The 17,074-nt window shown below is 40.2% G+C and overlaps 1 protein-coding gene across 1 annotated transcript in view; it reads left to right on the forward strand.

Moving 5' to 3' along the window:
- LOC128877125 (zwei Ig domain protein zig-8-like) overlaps positions 1–17,074 on the forward strand; it is an 86,677-nt gene that overhangs the window by 16,173 nt on the left and 53,430 nt on the right. The gene's annotated exons all lie outside the window — the stretch shown is intronic.

The raw sequence follows: 17,074 nt of genomic DNA on the forward strand, positions 1-17,074 counted from the left end.
AGGCTCAGGCTCGACCTCGACAACGAGTCTGGTGAAGTTAGCGTTGGGAGGATAATGATGCGAGGATTCTATCGACTTGCGTTACAATTTTCCCAAGGGATCTCTCCAAGATTTATATTTTGGAAGTTTGAGAGCTTGAGGCTTCGGATCGTGATGACGAGGATACTTGCTACCTCTTAACCCTTAATGAATTATTTTAATTAATCTACCGTCCAATCTTCATGTAACTATAGTACATAAATAATTTTTACCATCTTCAGCAATCAAATTAGCAAGTATCCTATACTTATTATCTAGTTGAAATCGATACTTATTAAATATTTTAAATGAATACTGAATCCCCTTCAAGTGTCTTGAATGTCTAAAACTGATTTATAATAGAATATTTTCCAGAATTACCAGTCGAGGCTCGCTCAAGTTCTCGCAAATTCTTCCAAAATCTAATTCCGACGCGTTAAGGGAAATTCGAATTCCGAGCGACTTGCGGCGCGGCGTAATGCGATTTATCGATAAATTCGTTAATCCAGGTCGCGAGCTGACCGATGGATGAGTGGTGTACGTTTAATTAAAAACTCAATTCCGCGACGGAGACCTAAGGGACGCGCGAGGCACGAGTACTTCACGCCTAATGTTATTAATAATAGTGGATGCGCAACTTTGCGTCGGGTTTCGGTGCGTGCCACTACAGGGTGTCTCGAAACATTTAGGACAAACGTTTCCAAGTAGATCCTTTGAGGAACAACAAGAAAAAGAATGATTTATAAATGGGAACTCCATTATGATATATTATTGAAATTATGAAAAATAAACCAATATTATATTGGTCCAATTTTGATGTAGAATTTTAGGACATCCTGTAGACCATGTAGATACGAAGGATTGCTAACTTCATCCATCGCCTATCGTTCCCGATTATAGCGATTGCATACCGTTCCGGGTGATGTGTATTCCGTATTTGGAATTTCATAATAAAGTAACTAATAACCCTTGTTATCGATAACACGCGTCGATTTACCTTAACTTTACTTGTGTATAACAGTAGTGGAAACGCAAATCGTCTAATTGTTCCGTGATTACCGTGTATACAAGCCACAAAGCGGATCCAGTTCCCGAAAATTCCCTTTGATGTTTCCCCAAAACCTCAGATGCATATTTTTCGCAAGGAATCTCGGTCATGCATTCCCCTCGCACATGCACACACGTACTACTCTAAACGGACGCGATGCTGCAGATATAATACCTGACGTTACATTCGCGATTAATATAACCATGGAGCCATATAACTGCGTATTGTAACGTTTCGCTGTAATAAAATTAATGGTTATGAAATGAAAGTGCATTACAAATGCAAAGGTACATATATGTAAAATAAATATTTTACGTGATTGAATCGTCATGGATTCTTCGGTTGAGTTGACGTCGTTCGGAATAAATTTTGATATAATTATCGTTGGAAAGACATTCAGCGGAAAATCATTTATTTTCATATTAATTGTTCAATGTTACGTTAACCTTACATTATTACATTCTCGGATCGGGGACGAGGTGTGCTTTACATTTAAAATGATTTCAAGTTCAATTGCCACTTCGTTGTACCTTGGATTCTATTTTGTAATCCAATTATGATCCAGCCTGTAGTGTGGCTGTAATAACTTTTTGGCAGTCGATTACTATGTGAATCGAGATGAAGTTTAATTCGTCAATTCCATCTGGCATCGCACGCAACAGTTAATCTCGGCTCGTACATTGCGCGTTTACGTGTAGCGATCATAGAGCTCTTCTGGCCCAGCGACGGCTGCGATCGGTCACCGGAAGAATCAGTGCTCCGGGCACGTATCGCGAAATGCATCCCGACATCGCAGCAACGTGGCCCCGCGCCTCCGTCACGGGCATATTCGATGGTTCGTGGCCCCAGAATGAATCGCATATGTCCGTTTTTATTACCCCCCTTTTGACGGGACTGCTGTAAAGCGAGACGATATCGCGATGTACTTACGCGTTCTCGGAAGACACGTCCCAGCTGGAAGATGAAAGGGAATTTTTACGAGCGATAGCAGATCAAGCATAAAGCCGACATATGTTTGCACGTATATTCTCGCAGAGAATGGAGCCACTCGAGGGGGATTTTCGTTGGATGAATTGAATTATTCACGACCTGGGGAAGAAAAAGGATATATCAATCTTTTAGCGAGCTGTTCCTTCTCCTGCGAATGGCAATTTGACTTTTGACGAGTGTTCACATAACCCTTTCAGACCTGAATTATTTTTTTCTCTCGCACTAATGTAATTTAATTTTTAGGAATTATACAAGCCAAATAATATTTACAATTATTCGAGATTTCAATGCAGTAGTAAATTGATATTATTTTTATCACGCAAGAGGTATACGTGCTAAACCATCTAATTGCATCCAGTAGAGGTACACACATCCTGCTTTTGAAGTTAACCGCAAAAATTACAGTTTCATACCACTATTAATTATTTTTCAACTAATGCGGGAGTTCTTTTGGAAACAACGAGCAACCGCGGAATAGCGAATGACTCTTGAATAAATAAGCGTCCCTGGCTTTGAGGTTGCGTGGCCCCTTTCGGGATGAACTTTATTATTATTATGCACTTAACATTACCTATTCTCTGTTCTAATTTCCCGCGATTCGCCCCATTTAATCACCGAGTGTTCATCGGTGAAAAATGTTTGCCTGGCAAGCCTTGTTTCCAAGCGCGGATAACGTCGTCGCACCGATGATAAAACCGTAACGTCGGTTTCGAAAGAGGAATTGCGCTTCTGGAATTTCCTTTGCATCTCAATCAACAGAAAAGCTACTCCAGCGAACGCGAAAACTCGCGTGTACGTTCGGAAGACAAAAAAGGGTAACTATTGTTCCGTTTCCACCGCGTCCCCTGTCACAATGCGTGGGCGGTGCATTTTTTAGTTTTTCCTCGGTGACATTTGCTTTAGGAATTTACAACCGGTTGACGTTGCGACAAGTCGACGTTGTCACGCGAGATTAGAAACAGTTCCATTTGCTTATGCGGTTCGAAAGAGTTCTATTAGAAACGGACGCTTGACTAATGACGCTTTCCTTTCCAAATGTGCAATTTCACTGAATGCATACACGCACACATGCTCTCTGGATTCGTGCATCGGTCAGTCGGAAGTGGAACATACATTCTACCAGTAATGGTATCCCATTTCGAAAAGCACAGACGTTCTCCAACTTTTATCTCGAGTTGTCGTTCGTCGATTGCTTTCTAAACTTCTATTCTCGCGTCGAATTCGACTTCGATGCGCGTCTCGTATACCTTTCAACTAATGCGGGAGTTCTCGATTGTCTTTCCATCCTTCGTAGATATTCCAGGCTCACATTTTCGCGAATTTCGGTTCGGAATAGTATCGGACTCATGAATTTTTCAATGTTTGTTATTAAATTGTCGCGACACTGGACTCGCTCCGCATATCGACATTCAGAACTGAAGTTTTAATTCGTTTTAAAGGTTTCGAAATTAAATTGATTCTGTACGACGCAGGTGCACGGTAATGGATTAAGATTCGAAGTAGTTTTGCGAACTTTTAATCAATTTTCTTGTGTTTCGTGCGATACTCGGGGAATTATTTCCACGTAAATTTTTAGGGGTAGATTTTGTAATGAAATGAAATGATTCTGGTATTTACGTTGGAAAATAAAGTTTCGATAAAAATTTGAATTAAATACGAAAGTAAAACGTGGATGTTTGAATTAATTACATCGTGTTTGTCGTGGTAATTGAGAAATTAATATGTGGAAGCTCGTTATCGATATCGATTCTGTTAAAATATTCAAATTTTTGACGATTCGTACAGCCAGATCCTGTAATGTAAATGATGATATGAAACGTAAGGCAATAGTCCAAACTCGACTACTTTAATTAACGAAAAAATATTATTCGACGCACAGATGAAGTTTTCCAGTGAAATCGATTCTCGTTGCGGTGACGTGCAATATTCATTCCAAATTTGCGTGGACATTGAAGACGTCCAATCACGTTCGTTTCCGCAAATATTTTTCGACAAATATTTATCGGTGTTCGTTAGATTATCCGCGCCGGCGAATGCGTAGCACGAGAATTTCGAAATCAGGGGCGATGTAACGGCAATGAATAATTGAACGCCTGTGAAATAAATTGCAAATACTTCATTCGGGATTAAAATTACGTTCGGTAAAAACTTCACTTTACGGGGGTGTGTGACGTTCCACGTGATTGCAGACAGGTTGACAGGCCAATAAAATGTTTCCAGAGAATGGCGATCCCTGGAATTTGGGTTAAAAGTTATGCGGGGATCGTCCAATAATTTTTGGCATTAATAATATGAATTCGGTATCGATGCATGTCGACGCCTGTGTCATTGTTTTATTAATTCTTGCGCGCCATTGGCTTTCGATTAAATCGTACCAGAATTTATAGCTTAACAATTACTTGCGAGCTGATCAGCCTTACTCGCCATTCGTCTCTCGATTCTGGTAAAATTAAAAAAAAGAATGATTAGATTTTATTTGAATATTTTCTCTATCTAAGAACTTTTATTCTATTTTATTATCAAATTTTACTTTCGTACTTGTTATTTGTGTGCACGATGTTATCATGTCTCGTATTTTCACCGATATACAGAGTAATCGGACCGCCAAGAGGGTGAGTATGGCATTATCGCTACGCCCCGTTAACAATAACAAGCTTCAAATCCATCGTGTCTGTTTATTAATTCGAGTAATGTAGTTTGCACCGCATTTAACGTTCAATGCATTAAGGTTTTCACCGAACGTGCAACGTCTACCAGCGAATAGCTTGCGCCATTCGAGTCGGCGGCGATCCATTAATTAATCTAATCAGGGGACGTTGTCTCCAGACAATTACGTCTCCGATTCTGTAACGAAAGCTTCCCTCGAAAGTGGTAATGACTCGTTCAATTTTCAAACGAATCCAACATTACACTAATTAGTAACTGCGTTCTTTCCTCTAGCCTTAATTCTACAAACCTGCATTGGAACCCTAATTCAATAAGCATCAATAAAGCTCGTCAGGGCTCGCTCGCGAAAGAAAGGAAGAATCGTTTTTTCACTTTTCGCGCGTGTGTCCTGTTCCGCTCCTTCGTGGATGTTCAATGAGCGTCCTTCGTCGAGGAACGGACCGTCGTCAGACCTCGCGAGAGTTTCACCCTGGAGACATCTCTTTGTCGATCGATCCTCTTTTGTGCGACGAGCAGCTCGCATCCTCGTCGTCGCGGCGGTTTAACGATGCCCCGGAAAGGAAACTAAGAAAAAGCTCGAGTTACATCCGCGAACAGCGTCGGACTTTATGAGCGAAGCCACGTGATCGCTCTGAGCCCCTAACATAAATTCCCCTCTTAGCATCCTCTCAGAATCCTCTTTCGTTTGTCATCGTAGGCAATTTTGAATTTCAGTCATTCTGGGATTTTATCATTTTCTAGCTCGTGGGAAGGAGAGTCGAACGCTTATAGTGAACGTTTAAAAGGTATTAAATCGAATGACTACCCTTCCTTAACCTTCCCTACTCGAAAACCAGCCAGCTTTGGAGAATTTCTAACGCAATGACTGTAGATAGTTTGAATTTGAATGATTGAATAGGGTAAAAAATTAGAAATTATTCTTTGAAGTGAAAATTTATGTCGGTTATAGTATGCGTGCGAGCCATAGCGGTTGGCTCAAATGTGCAAGAGTTGCACGCGGTAACAAAGTCGCCTAAGTAATATTTCACGAGAAATGCGAGATAACAGTAAGCTAGAATGAACGAATGGAGATGATGTATGTACTTTGGTAAGCGAGATTTATCTAAAACTGTATTGAATGGAAGGCCACCTGCTTTTGTGTCGGCTTTATGCACGCAATAATCGATATAGTGTTTCGTGATATTCGTGTAAATTGAAAGAGCTTGTGTTTTATATCGACTTTTAATTCTCTTTGACGTACGACTGCTCCATTTTAAATTGCGGCATTGGAACTACAATCAGTCTTTGAATATTTCTCATATTAATACCAACAATTGTTGGCGATGATAATACCCTGTGCACATTTAATGAATAATAGCATGGAAATTTCGGATTAGGTGTAAATTCCGGCCAGAATTTCCAACCACTCATTGTGATCCCCATTGGTCCACACAGATGCAGTTTTGCGCGCGGAATTTTGACGAGTAACGTTCACCTGGTATCATAGTATCTCCTGTCACCGTAATTCCGGAGCCTTTGTCTCGATCCAGCCATTGTTAATTGTCCTGAGTCAGTAGTTCCATGAGGCACACTCCCATAAAGTCCGGGTTACTTGGTCCTTGTAAATGTCGCCATAATAGCGTCTTTAGTGGGTCGTGTAACGAGAATGGAGGCATTCGATTATATCTCTGCTCTAACTTACCATTAATGAGGCTACTGTTGCCATTTTCAAGCTGCCCTTCGAGGCGTATCCGAAGTCTCAAGCATGTCGATGCCAAAATATCGAAGAAAACCTAACTTTGAGAAAAAGAAATTCACTCGGTGGACGTGTCGATACTTTCGAGTTTGACAAAATTAATAAATTATTGATTCTTAAACGAATTCTTTTTATAGATTTAACTTTAGGAGTGGAAAATGTGAAGTGGTTAAATCTTGTTATCTACCGATGAATAGTTAACGAATGACATTATTTGAGATGTTTATTCAGTAATTGTTTCACTTAAAATAAAATAAACAATTCTGAGTGATCTATTTCTTTAAAAAAAAAAGTATTTTAGACATTCCAAGGGAACTGTAATATACACAACCATCTGAAACTCCATCTTTAAGGGCTCCCCTTTCCCATTATATCACTCCTGCCATTCACTTATGAAGTTTATCTGAAAATACATTTCAATTCAAAAACAAAGTATATTGTACCCATATTTCCGAAGACTTTGCGTTTCATGCGGGAATTAGTGTCTAAAATTGCCGCCGTAAAACGAAGTAGACGATCAGCGAAAGGAGATTAAGCCGACAGTTCTTTGTCCCGACTCGCGAAGGGCCCAGGGCCAAACTGCATCACGCACAGTTACAAATTAAATCGCAAAGCAAAGGGTTAATTCTGCTCGGCCCGTCTCAGTATGCCGCGACTCGTAACGTCGCATTAACGACCCAATTTGCCGTTTCGTTTCAAGGCCGTAGAATAGCCCGCCTTTTCCCGCGATTCCATTTTCATTTGCACCGGGACGCAAGCCTCGTCATAAATATCGTTGCGAAACGAGTTTCCTCGAAACGGGATGCCGCAGAGCCCGTGAATCCGAGAGAACCCACCCGTTACTTCAACTAAAATCTTTTGATGTTCCGAGCACTTCGTTCTTATCACCAGCCGGGCAACAACTACGCTTCCGCGCACAGCGAGAAACAAAATCGAACGAATTATAAGAAAGTTTAAAAAGTATCCTGTGTTTTGGTGATATAGTCTTAAGTTTGAGAAAATCAACTTCCAAACTAACGTTCCAACCACTTCAATTGTTAGGAATAATCTTATCTTTGATTTTTTAAAAGAAATCCTTCATATAAAATACAGGAAACAATTCTGTCACCATCACGAAACGATTATGAACATTGATCTTTCTTAGTTGCGAGATTTACACGTGTTTCCGTGGAGCGGTTAGGCGCACGCGTACCCAAAAGCAAAATTTATCGCGTCGCCCGAAGATAATGTTCGCGAATCTCGTTACGAGGATATTTGTTCCGCGTCCTGGTTCTTAATAATTCATCTAGCCAGCGTTTTACGACGTATTCGTGGCCATTGCGCACGCTGCATTAAAGGATTCCTCGTAATTGTGAAGGATATGGTCTCGCCTCCGCGGGAAAATTATAAACGTGCTTCAGCGTTTCGCCATTACACGAAATTAAAAATTTCTCTCGACCGGGGGGCTCGTTCTAAAACAAGTTTTTCAATTTCTGTCGGTTCGAGGTTTCCGCGGTACTCAAATTTCCTGCTTTTTCGCGGATGAAGATTTCAATTTTCCCCGTAGTTTTGAAAATTGAAATTGGACCGGAGCTCGACGCTAGTCTCCGTCGAAACACCATTAGTTTCGAACTAACCGCGACCACCTCGCAACAGTAGTTTCTTTCGACTAGAAACTCCGTAACAGAAGATCGAAGTTCCGTTCATATTGACCAGGACTTGCTGGAGTCTAAACTTTTCTCGTAATTGGGTCGCCAAATTGACTAAGCTGGCCTAACTTTTATGCGTCGTTGAATGTCTTCGTCAGTTTTCTATTCCACGAGCTTCGTAACTACCGAGATGGTCCACCTAGAGAGGAACACCTGAAGAACTTTGTCTCGAAGACACGAGGTGTAACGAGGATATAATTTGCACAACTTTAGGTGGCAAAAGAAACTTTTGTTTCAAAGTCAATCATTTTACAGTTTTTATTTACCTAAGCTTTTGGTCAACGAAGGTTTTATCTTTCAAAGTGAACCAACTTTGAAGTCTTAAACTTTTACTTTGAACTTTATACATAATGGATTTAAACGATCAATAGTTGTTCGTAAATAAGACTACGAATTCTATACGTTTAAAGTTATACGATACATTTCTCTACATTTTTTCTTTCAATTCTCAGTTTCATTTGTCAGTCACTTTTCTTTTTTTCAATAAGGTTTAATCCTCAAAAAATTGATTTTTATTGACGAAAACGAGCAATTTTTAATTTTATTTCATTTATTAAACTTCTCAAATTTCGATGGAACTCTTAGTCTGGCCAACCATTGACTTTGGAACAATTGAATGCTCGAGCACAATGTGTTTTTAATTTTAATAGAATTTCGAACGTGCACGCATTGAAGTTAATAAATTACACGAACACTCTACCAGTATAATTACAAAGAGATATAATTAAAAGTACCTAGTAGAATATTCACATAAATGATCAAAAAATCCTCGATCCCCCTATATTGCTTCTCGATGAAATTATCATTCTATATAACTTATTTCTCAATGCTATGAATGCATTATTCAACTTAATATCAAACATTTTCTGTTTATTAAACCACTGATGGAGATTAATACACTCGGTGCACGTTTTAGCACTTTCCACGTACAAAAACGTCTCACTAAGCCGGGAATAATGACGCAACAAATTAGGTTACAGTAAGAACTTCCATAAACTTCTTACCTTTCTCTTAACTTCCATGGAAGTGTTTAATATTCAACAGAGCATTCACTCATTCTTATCGATAAATAAATATATAACTTCTTATCGAGGTAATTGTTTCAGATCTGTACAAGTCAGTTGAATATTTCTATGAGTTTATAAGATCAAATATTTATTTCTTCTTTCATTTACTAGTTGAAACAAAACTAGTGAGTTAACAGCATAAATGATGTCACATTGGTCCCACTACATATGAATACAGCCATTTTCCCTTTCTTCCATATTTCAGGTTTTAAAGAAAACTTCTTCTTACAACGTTAACATTTCTTACACGTTTCCGCTTCTTTAGTAAACCATAGTGAATCATAAGCATGAATTATCCAAACCTGTTATTGACTCGACTCTTAAATATTCCTCTTCGACTTGAAAATCGAGTTACGAAAAGACTTTCTAGATTATAGCGCCTGTATAGAAGTGGAGATATCGCTTCAAACTGTCGCAAGATAGAAATTTTGTTTCGAAGTCACGTCAAAGTTGGAGCGCAAAGGCAGACTTCGTCCAACACGCGCTAGATGGAAAGTTTGCCACGCGTTCAAAGGACACACCGATCGTTTATGTAAGGACGATAAAGTCTGCATTGCAAATGCGGTTTACTTTATTATTCGGGCACAATAGTCCGACTACCAAACGACGCTAACCAGCCGTGCGCATATTTTAGAATGAAAACGGCAGCGTCGGTTGTTCGACCGAGAAAATCACGATTCCAGCTTTACGACTGCTGGCGGTTGCAGCTGGATCCCATAGAAACTTGAAAAGTTCGTTTATCGAGGCTATCCTGTAACCCAATTCCGACCTTCAATCCTCTCAACTCCTCGTCTTTACTTCCACTTCCCTTTCTTTGATCTTTCCCCGTCCTTTGTTTACACTCCCGGACCAGCTTTCCGTATCCCTCCTTTGTCTTTACACTCACTTCCTGTGTCTATCTCAATTCTTGGGATTCCCATCACACATTACAGCCAGATATTCCTCTATTGTCATTTAGAATGTCTACACGTGTGGCCTGCTCGCACCGAGTTAACGTAACTCATTATTCAACTTAATGGTTCGCTCCTTTCTTACCTTAACCTTCTACGAAAGCTCTTATCATCTCCCTTTAACCGTCTACAAATTTCGGCTTAAAGCGTCCAACCGAATCGTCTCCATTTCTTGTTTCCTCCCCCTTCGTGACATCTTGGAGTATCCCTCTGTTTCAAATTCCACGTCACGTCTCCGGGTTCCGTTTCTGCTTGTAATCCCTTTTTCCACTCAGGCACTCTGATTGTCCTCGGAGAGGCATGCACAAAGACGCTCCTCAGGGGGGCAACTACATCCAGATCGGCTCCTCGCTACGCGTCCTACATTTTAAATTAAGAATCAAGTCGCCGAGGAGTCCATAATTTGTTTGCAGAACTCCGCGAGCGACACTGGTCTGACGCAGCAGCCGAGTGATCTCGGGAACCGGCGAAAACACATTAACGTGGGACGCTGATTCCATAAATTTACGCGATTACGCATTTATTTTCTCTAGATATAAATACTACTGGATTTTAGTCGTTCTTGATTTAAAAATACTAATGGAATAATCTTTCAACAATGCAAACTCGGGGGTAAGAGTATCTAAACTGTTGAGTGACAAAAAGTGGTGGATGTAGGGAGTGGGATTCTATAAGAACGATTTTGGAATGGTTGGAAGCTAGATTGAGGTTTCTGAGTTTAAGGAATTGAAGTCAATGTCACCCAAAATACGAGGCAAAGCTAGATAGAGGTTTCTCAATTTCAAGATTTCGAATTAATGACTCCTAAAGCACGAAGCAAAAGCAGTTTAAGAATATGGGAGTAAATATCAGCCAAAATAAGATTGACTCCAAAGCAATTGGAGCTATACAAAGAATTCGAATTAACAACGCCAAAAATACAAAGTAAAGACAAGGAGGCAGATGGTACGAGAGATAAGGGACGGATATCTCCAGCCGTAAGTCCATGAAACGACGTTCTGATGATCCCAGAGTGGAGGACGACAACAACAGGCACGGATCGCGACACAGACCACAGGGAATTAGTCCAACCAGATGCCCCAGACCTACGGGATATAGACCACACCGCCTGTGGTCGTGGAATCCGATAGCAACAATTCCAGGGAGAACAACGTGCGCGATTAGAGACTCCACGAAACTTAGGACGCGGTAAGAATGATTACAAGCGCGACGGATTCGATGAGATCAACAGCTGGACACGTGGGGCCCATTAGAAGCGACTCGACAGTGCAGAGGGTTGAATAATGGTGATTCTCGCGAATGTAGGGAGTGATAAGAAGGACCGCAGACCTGTTGGTATCGGCGACAGCGATCACCTGAATGGTAGGACCACGATAGGGTCACGTCTGAATACGAGCAAGATGTAAAGGTCGATCCAAAGACGTAGCTTTCATAGACACGATGAAATTGATCTATAAAATTTGTATACAATATGATCCGTTCATTGCACAAATCGATTAACTGCACAAAACAAAGAGTTGAGAAATGCGACGAAATAATGTACATTGCCCTCTGAAATCAATTATTTATTATTCAATGGCCAAAAAAATGTTGTCGTTTAATAGTGTTAATCTTTATTATTTAGGAAAGTTATTATAAATATAAAAAGTTGACTATACCACGTGCTTTGACACTTAAATTTAAAATTTGTCAAAAAGTGGAGTTAATCGATAAACCTAATCTCTGCTGTGTGCCGCATAAGTATTACCCTCTGCTAAGTGAATCGCGATGTAAATAAGTTTGGGAAGCACTGTTCCAGAGCGATCGCTATTCACGAGACGCGACACGAGGTACAAATGAATATTTGATGAAAGCGCGATATTCTTCGCCGAGAACAACGGGACGAAAAATGCTAATAAACAAGATACGATTATAAATCGTCATTGATTGCCGTGGACCATATTTGACGCTATTGTTTAAGGCGTGCGGGGTACGTCGAGACGTGACCCAGTTAAACAAGCAGTTGCGGCTAATTAAAAGTTATTGTTAGCAGCCAATATTGGAAAAGAACTTTGCTATTGGCATTCGAGCTGTTCAATACTGGAATTCATCAATGAAAATTCTATAAGCATGAATCATTAGTTTGTGCTTCGAGGGAATACCGTCCCAATATCCAGTTACTTGGAAACTTCATCCCCTTAAATTCCTAGGGATGTTTTATGTGTCAGACAGTTTTGAAAAATAATAATGAAATTATTTTGTATTCTTTCTTTTTCTAACACGTGACAGCATAACCGACGTACAAATTTAAAAAGTAAGCCGTTATAAGTTCTCTTCGCCAGCGATTAATGAGATGCTCGAAATTAGTCATAGCAACAGGGTTCTAAGTTACCTCGAGGACGAGCGAAATTTATTCGCAAACGGTGGCCACTCAAGCAGCGAAACCAGTGTAATTCGTTTCGTCACGAAACCGCCACGCCGAACAAGAATATCATTAGCGTGTTTGCTCGAACTTCCTCGAATGGGAATTTCATTCACCGATGCATCAGCCTCGCGCGAAAAGTATGCTCCGACTATTACTCTCTTTCCGATAATCCCCCGCATTGTTCCGATATACACATATTGTCCAACGGTCAATCGTTCGGGAAAATGTAGGCCCAATTGACCACGAGCCGAAAACGTGGACGAGCAAGGGTAGAATACTTTGCATGCCATTCTAAAAATAAAGAAGACTCAAAATTCACAAATTGTGGAAAGTAGGTACGACGTGAATCTTTGAAAAAAAGACTGCTCTTAAGAAAGAGTTGACAAATATTATCTTGAACATAAAGTTAATTATATTTTGACCTATAAGAACCATATCTCTTCAAAAACTGTTGATAATAGGGAGGACTTAGTTTTAAATTAATTTCAGTTGGATAGCCCCAAGGGAATGGTTTTCTATCTACCTATAAGTTTTAAATTCAACGGTTTCTATCCTTCTTTGCTCCCCGATTAAAACTTCGCGGATAAGTGCATTTCTTCCCTTCAGCCATTAATTCCAGCAAGGTGATTATTGGACTACGCGCGAATTTTAACACTCCAGAACTTTCCGACGACGATATTGTTGCCTTTCAGAAGTGATTGCCATGCGGATAGAAGTGACACGCAGGAATATGCCTAGAAATTTATGATCGTGTGCGCGAAGCCTGCTGAAGGTACGTTTACGAAGCATCTCTCTAAATCACTTCTATTCAGGTGCAGAAACCCTTACGCGCTTTTGTCACCCTTTACACGTATTGTGTTTGTACTGGGTTCTCTTCGTGCACGTATACAATTCGCGGGCGAGTTAGTGTTCGCATGATAACCGAGACAGAATGGGGGAAAAGCTGCTTTGGACCCCGCCCCAGGTGAATAGTTATTGTTGTGCAAGGATTCTCGAAACTTCCACATTTGAAAGAATCTTTATCGAAGCGTTCAATTGCGGCGTTGTCAGGTTGTTTTCAGGGACCCGGTACATTTCACGAGTCACGCAATTCTCGCGGGTCGTATCTCCTATTCGGTTGACGATAGAATAGACTGGCACAGGAAACAGTTGAATGACGTAAAAATTTCTGCTACTCCATGCTCCCGTTGTCTCCGTACCAAAGTGCAGAGCTGCACTTATATTATTTTGTACAACGAGAGAGCATATTCTTCTTGTATACACCAATTTTCCTCAACACCCTGTGAAATGAACTTTGAAAAATTAGGAACAGTGTCTTCTTGCGATGTATGAATGCATCGAACTCATATTCAAATTTCTTAAATTATAAATAACGAACACGGACGTAACACGGTATTGTCTCCTTTTCTTTTTTACTTACTTACAATTTAATTATAATTTATTAAACCAATTCTCAATCTTGATAGTGTAACTTGCACTCTTCAATTTCGAATTTGGTGTAGATTCGTTGATGACATCCATTCCAGGTTCCATATTTCTCTTACTGTTTCCTTAATTAAATATTTGATTCATTTAACGTGTGTGACATTTGGACATATGGTTTGTCTTGTTACGGGGTTACCTCGTTACCGCTGAAATGACTTAAACCACACCAGTCTGTTGCTTCGTGAGAAGGAGCCCGTCTAAGGAGACATCCGCTCGCGAATTTCGCACCGATTTTCCTACCAGTGAACAGAGTTCGCTCCTCTGGATCGAAACGTAGAGTGATAATGGTGCTTCTCGCAAGAATCGTGATATTCACTCTTCCGAACGCCTCGCTTGTTACTTTGATAAGTAGCCTCATTCGACCAGAGGGGATGAGGTGATGTTCCCGGCGAAATGCTCGGGAGTCGGAGCTATTTGAACGTGATCGATCATGCGGTGCTAGGCAGACCTGCAATCGTCATCCCTGAAATAAGGCGCGTTGTTAAGGTTTTAACCAGTTGCTCGCCTCATTATCTTCGCTCAGTTTTCGCTCTATTGATCCATTCAGGAGTGATGGATAGGAAGCCGCGCTTGCGGGTGTAATTGAATAAATGGGACTCGAGGATTCGTGTGCCGCGGTGTCGCGTCACTGAATTATCCATCAACGCGACTCGTTCTGTTAAGGGTGCTCTTTACGGCACTCTTCTTATTTCTTTCTCGAGTTGATAACGAAACAACCAGGATTAGCGCGGTGGAGGGAAGCTCTGAGAGCGCTATAATTACTGGGATGGGTGATAAATGAAATGTAGCGATGGTGAATTAGTAGGAAAATTGTTGGACAATATTTAACGAATGCTCTATTATATTAAAATAAAAAAATTCATACTCAAGTATTTATTGTTCGATGTTTCGAATATTTTTACTGCAGTAATGCAACAAATTTTCTATTATTACTTAAAGGACCCCATCAGAAAATGCATCGACTTGGGATATTTAAATAAGGAAACACAATAAATTCTCAACGGCGGTCTAATTAGAATCCGAAACAAATGGTCGCAGATAAGCTCTCTGCATATCTTTTTCTCTTTCATCAAACCACAGGTGTGTTCAGTCGAAGAGAAAAACAGTCGTTTTTTTCTCGAACGAGGGAAGCTTCGTCGATCTTCGACCGAGTTCCGCGTAGCTTCAGCAATTTTTCGAGATACTCGAAGGCTCGTATGAAAGAGATACGCCGACGACCTGGTTGCTTGAATAGATCATTCTTGGCCAGGCTGCCGAATATTCTGTGTGGTGTACCGGCAGATACTTGTATCTCTGCAGGGTACATGTAATGGCGCATTCGCACTTTGATCACATCTCCGTTAGAATAGCTCTCCCCCTCTCCTGCATACCTCCCTATCGCTCCTGCTGGCTCTTTCCAGGCTTCTGGTTATCACGGCCCTCAAACGAGACTTTGACAGCGACTGCACCGAGCGCGAAAAATTGACAAACTGCTGTCGCAAGCTTGCTTCAAACGACATACGATAACTTATAAGTCGTTTCTGGGTGGACCCTTTTTTTTCCTGAACTTGACCATCTATGTAAATATTAGAATGCTTAGCAGTAAAATAATGTAGTTGCGTTTCCTTATCGCATTTCTTGGCTTTTATTTGCTTTGCAAATTATGCCTCGTATATTTTTCTTCTAACCTTTGCTATTCCAGCCATTTCCCAAGTTAATTCCGTGTTCGAGAAATATTTGAGGTCATCAGTATCTCATCTTTGCAAACGAAAAAGGCAAGGGTTAACTGTTGTGCGTGTTTATTCATCGCATCGACCCCGATCGATTATTCGCTTTGAAACAGCTGCAACGTCGGGGGTTATATAAAGTCTGTGTTTGCGTACGTAAAACTACCTATCTGCTCCCCATGCAGAAGTTTTTCAATTAAATATTCAGCCATTCCGATACGTCACGTAAAAGTGGAGCCCATCCTCACGACTGGATTCCATTCACGGTTTTCGCGGACTTTTTCTCCGATAATTTAAATTTTTGCCTGGAAGGGACGATTCGACCATAACTGCCAACAGCGCACGCTAAATCGCACGTCAAACGCAGCTGTGTTTGCAACCGAAGTTATTATCGCGTTTTCGACGTCGCAAACAATACCGTGTCACTTGAACACCGTGTCACTTGAACAATTTCATTAATAATTTATCATACCCTCGGTGAAAACAGAACCGAAAGTTGTTTTATGATATGAAATAATGTCGGTTGAAATTATTATTGCGTAGACGAAAACTGTTCTCCGCTAAATTGTTTCGCAATAAATTTTCCATGCAAATATTTGATTTTAATTTCATGTAAACAGTTACATCATTTTATTCCGTCGATGCAATTCCATCGACACCTGTATTTTAACTTTGAGAACGACTCGTAAATGCTTGATTACGAAAGTAACTTCAAGAATAAATAGTTTGCAATGAATAAACAGATGTATGCAAATTTAAACACTAAGTTGAGCTACAAAAGAATGGTTCGGTAATTAAGAATTTATTTGCAGTGTCATTCTCTTCCTCTGGTAATTGTCAGCAAGAGCTAAGCTGAAATACAAGTAACGAATTTTAACGTATTGCGATTGAAAAATTATTTTTGTAACAGCATGAATGAAAAACAAGTCGAATGCGTTAGGGATTGAAAAACTGCCCATAAAAATGTTAAAGCGAGTGCGAAACCATTAACAACTTTTTGTATACGGTTCATTTTTCCAACCAATAAAACAAAATAATATCGAAAACTATTTCAACGTCTGTTTCAGAACTGGTCAGTTCGACGACAGAAATTGTTGCCTTTGGAAACATAAAAAAACAATCCTAATGTGGATTAATTTTAATTTGTCCTACTGACTTGTAGAAACGTTCAAAGTGCCGAGTTTAAGCCGCTTATAACGTAGTCGGGAGCGTGTAAAAGGTGCAAAGATAAAAACTTGGAAAGTAAGAAACTTAAATTACAGGCACAAAGTAATGGGATAAATTAATTTTAGTGCGACCGCGTGGTAATGAGAGTC

The sequence above is a fragment of the Hylaeus volcanicus genome, chromosome 1 (assembly GCF_026283585.1).
Source record: "Hylaeus volcanicus isolate JK05 chromosome 1, UHH_iyHylVolc1.0_haploid, whole genome shotgun sequence".
NCBI classification, from domain to species: Eukaryota; Metazoa; Arthropoda; class Insecta; order Hymenoptera; family Colletidae; genus Hylaeus; species Hylaeus volcanicus.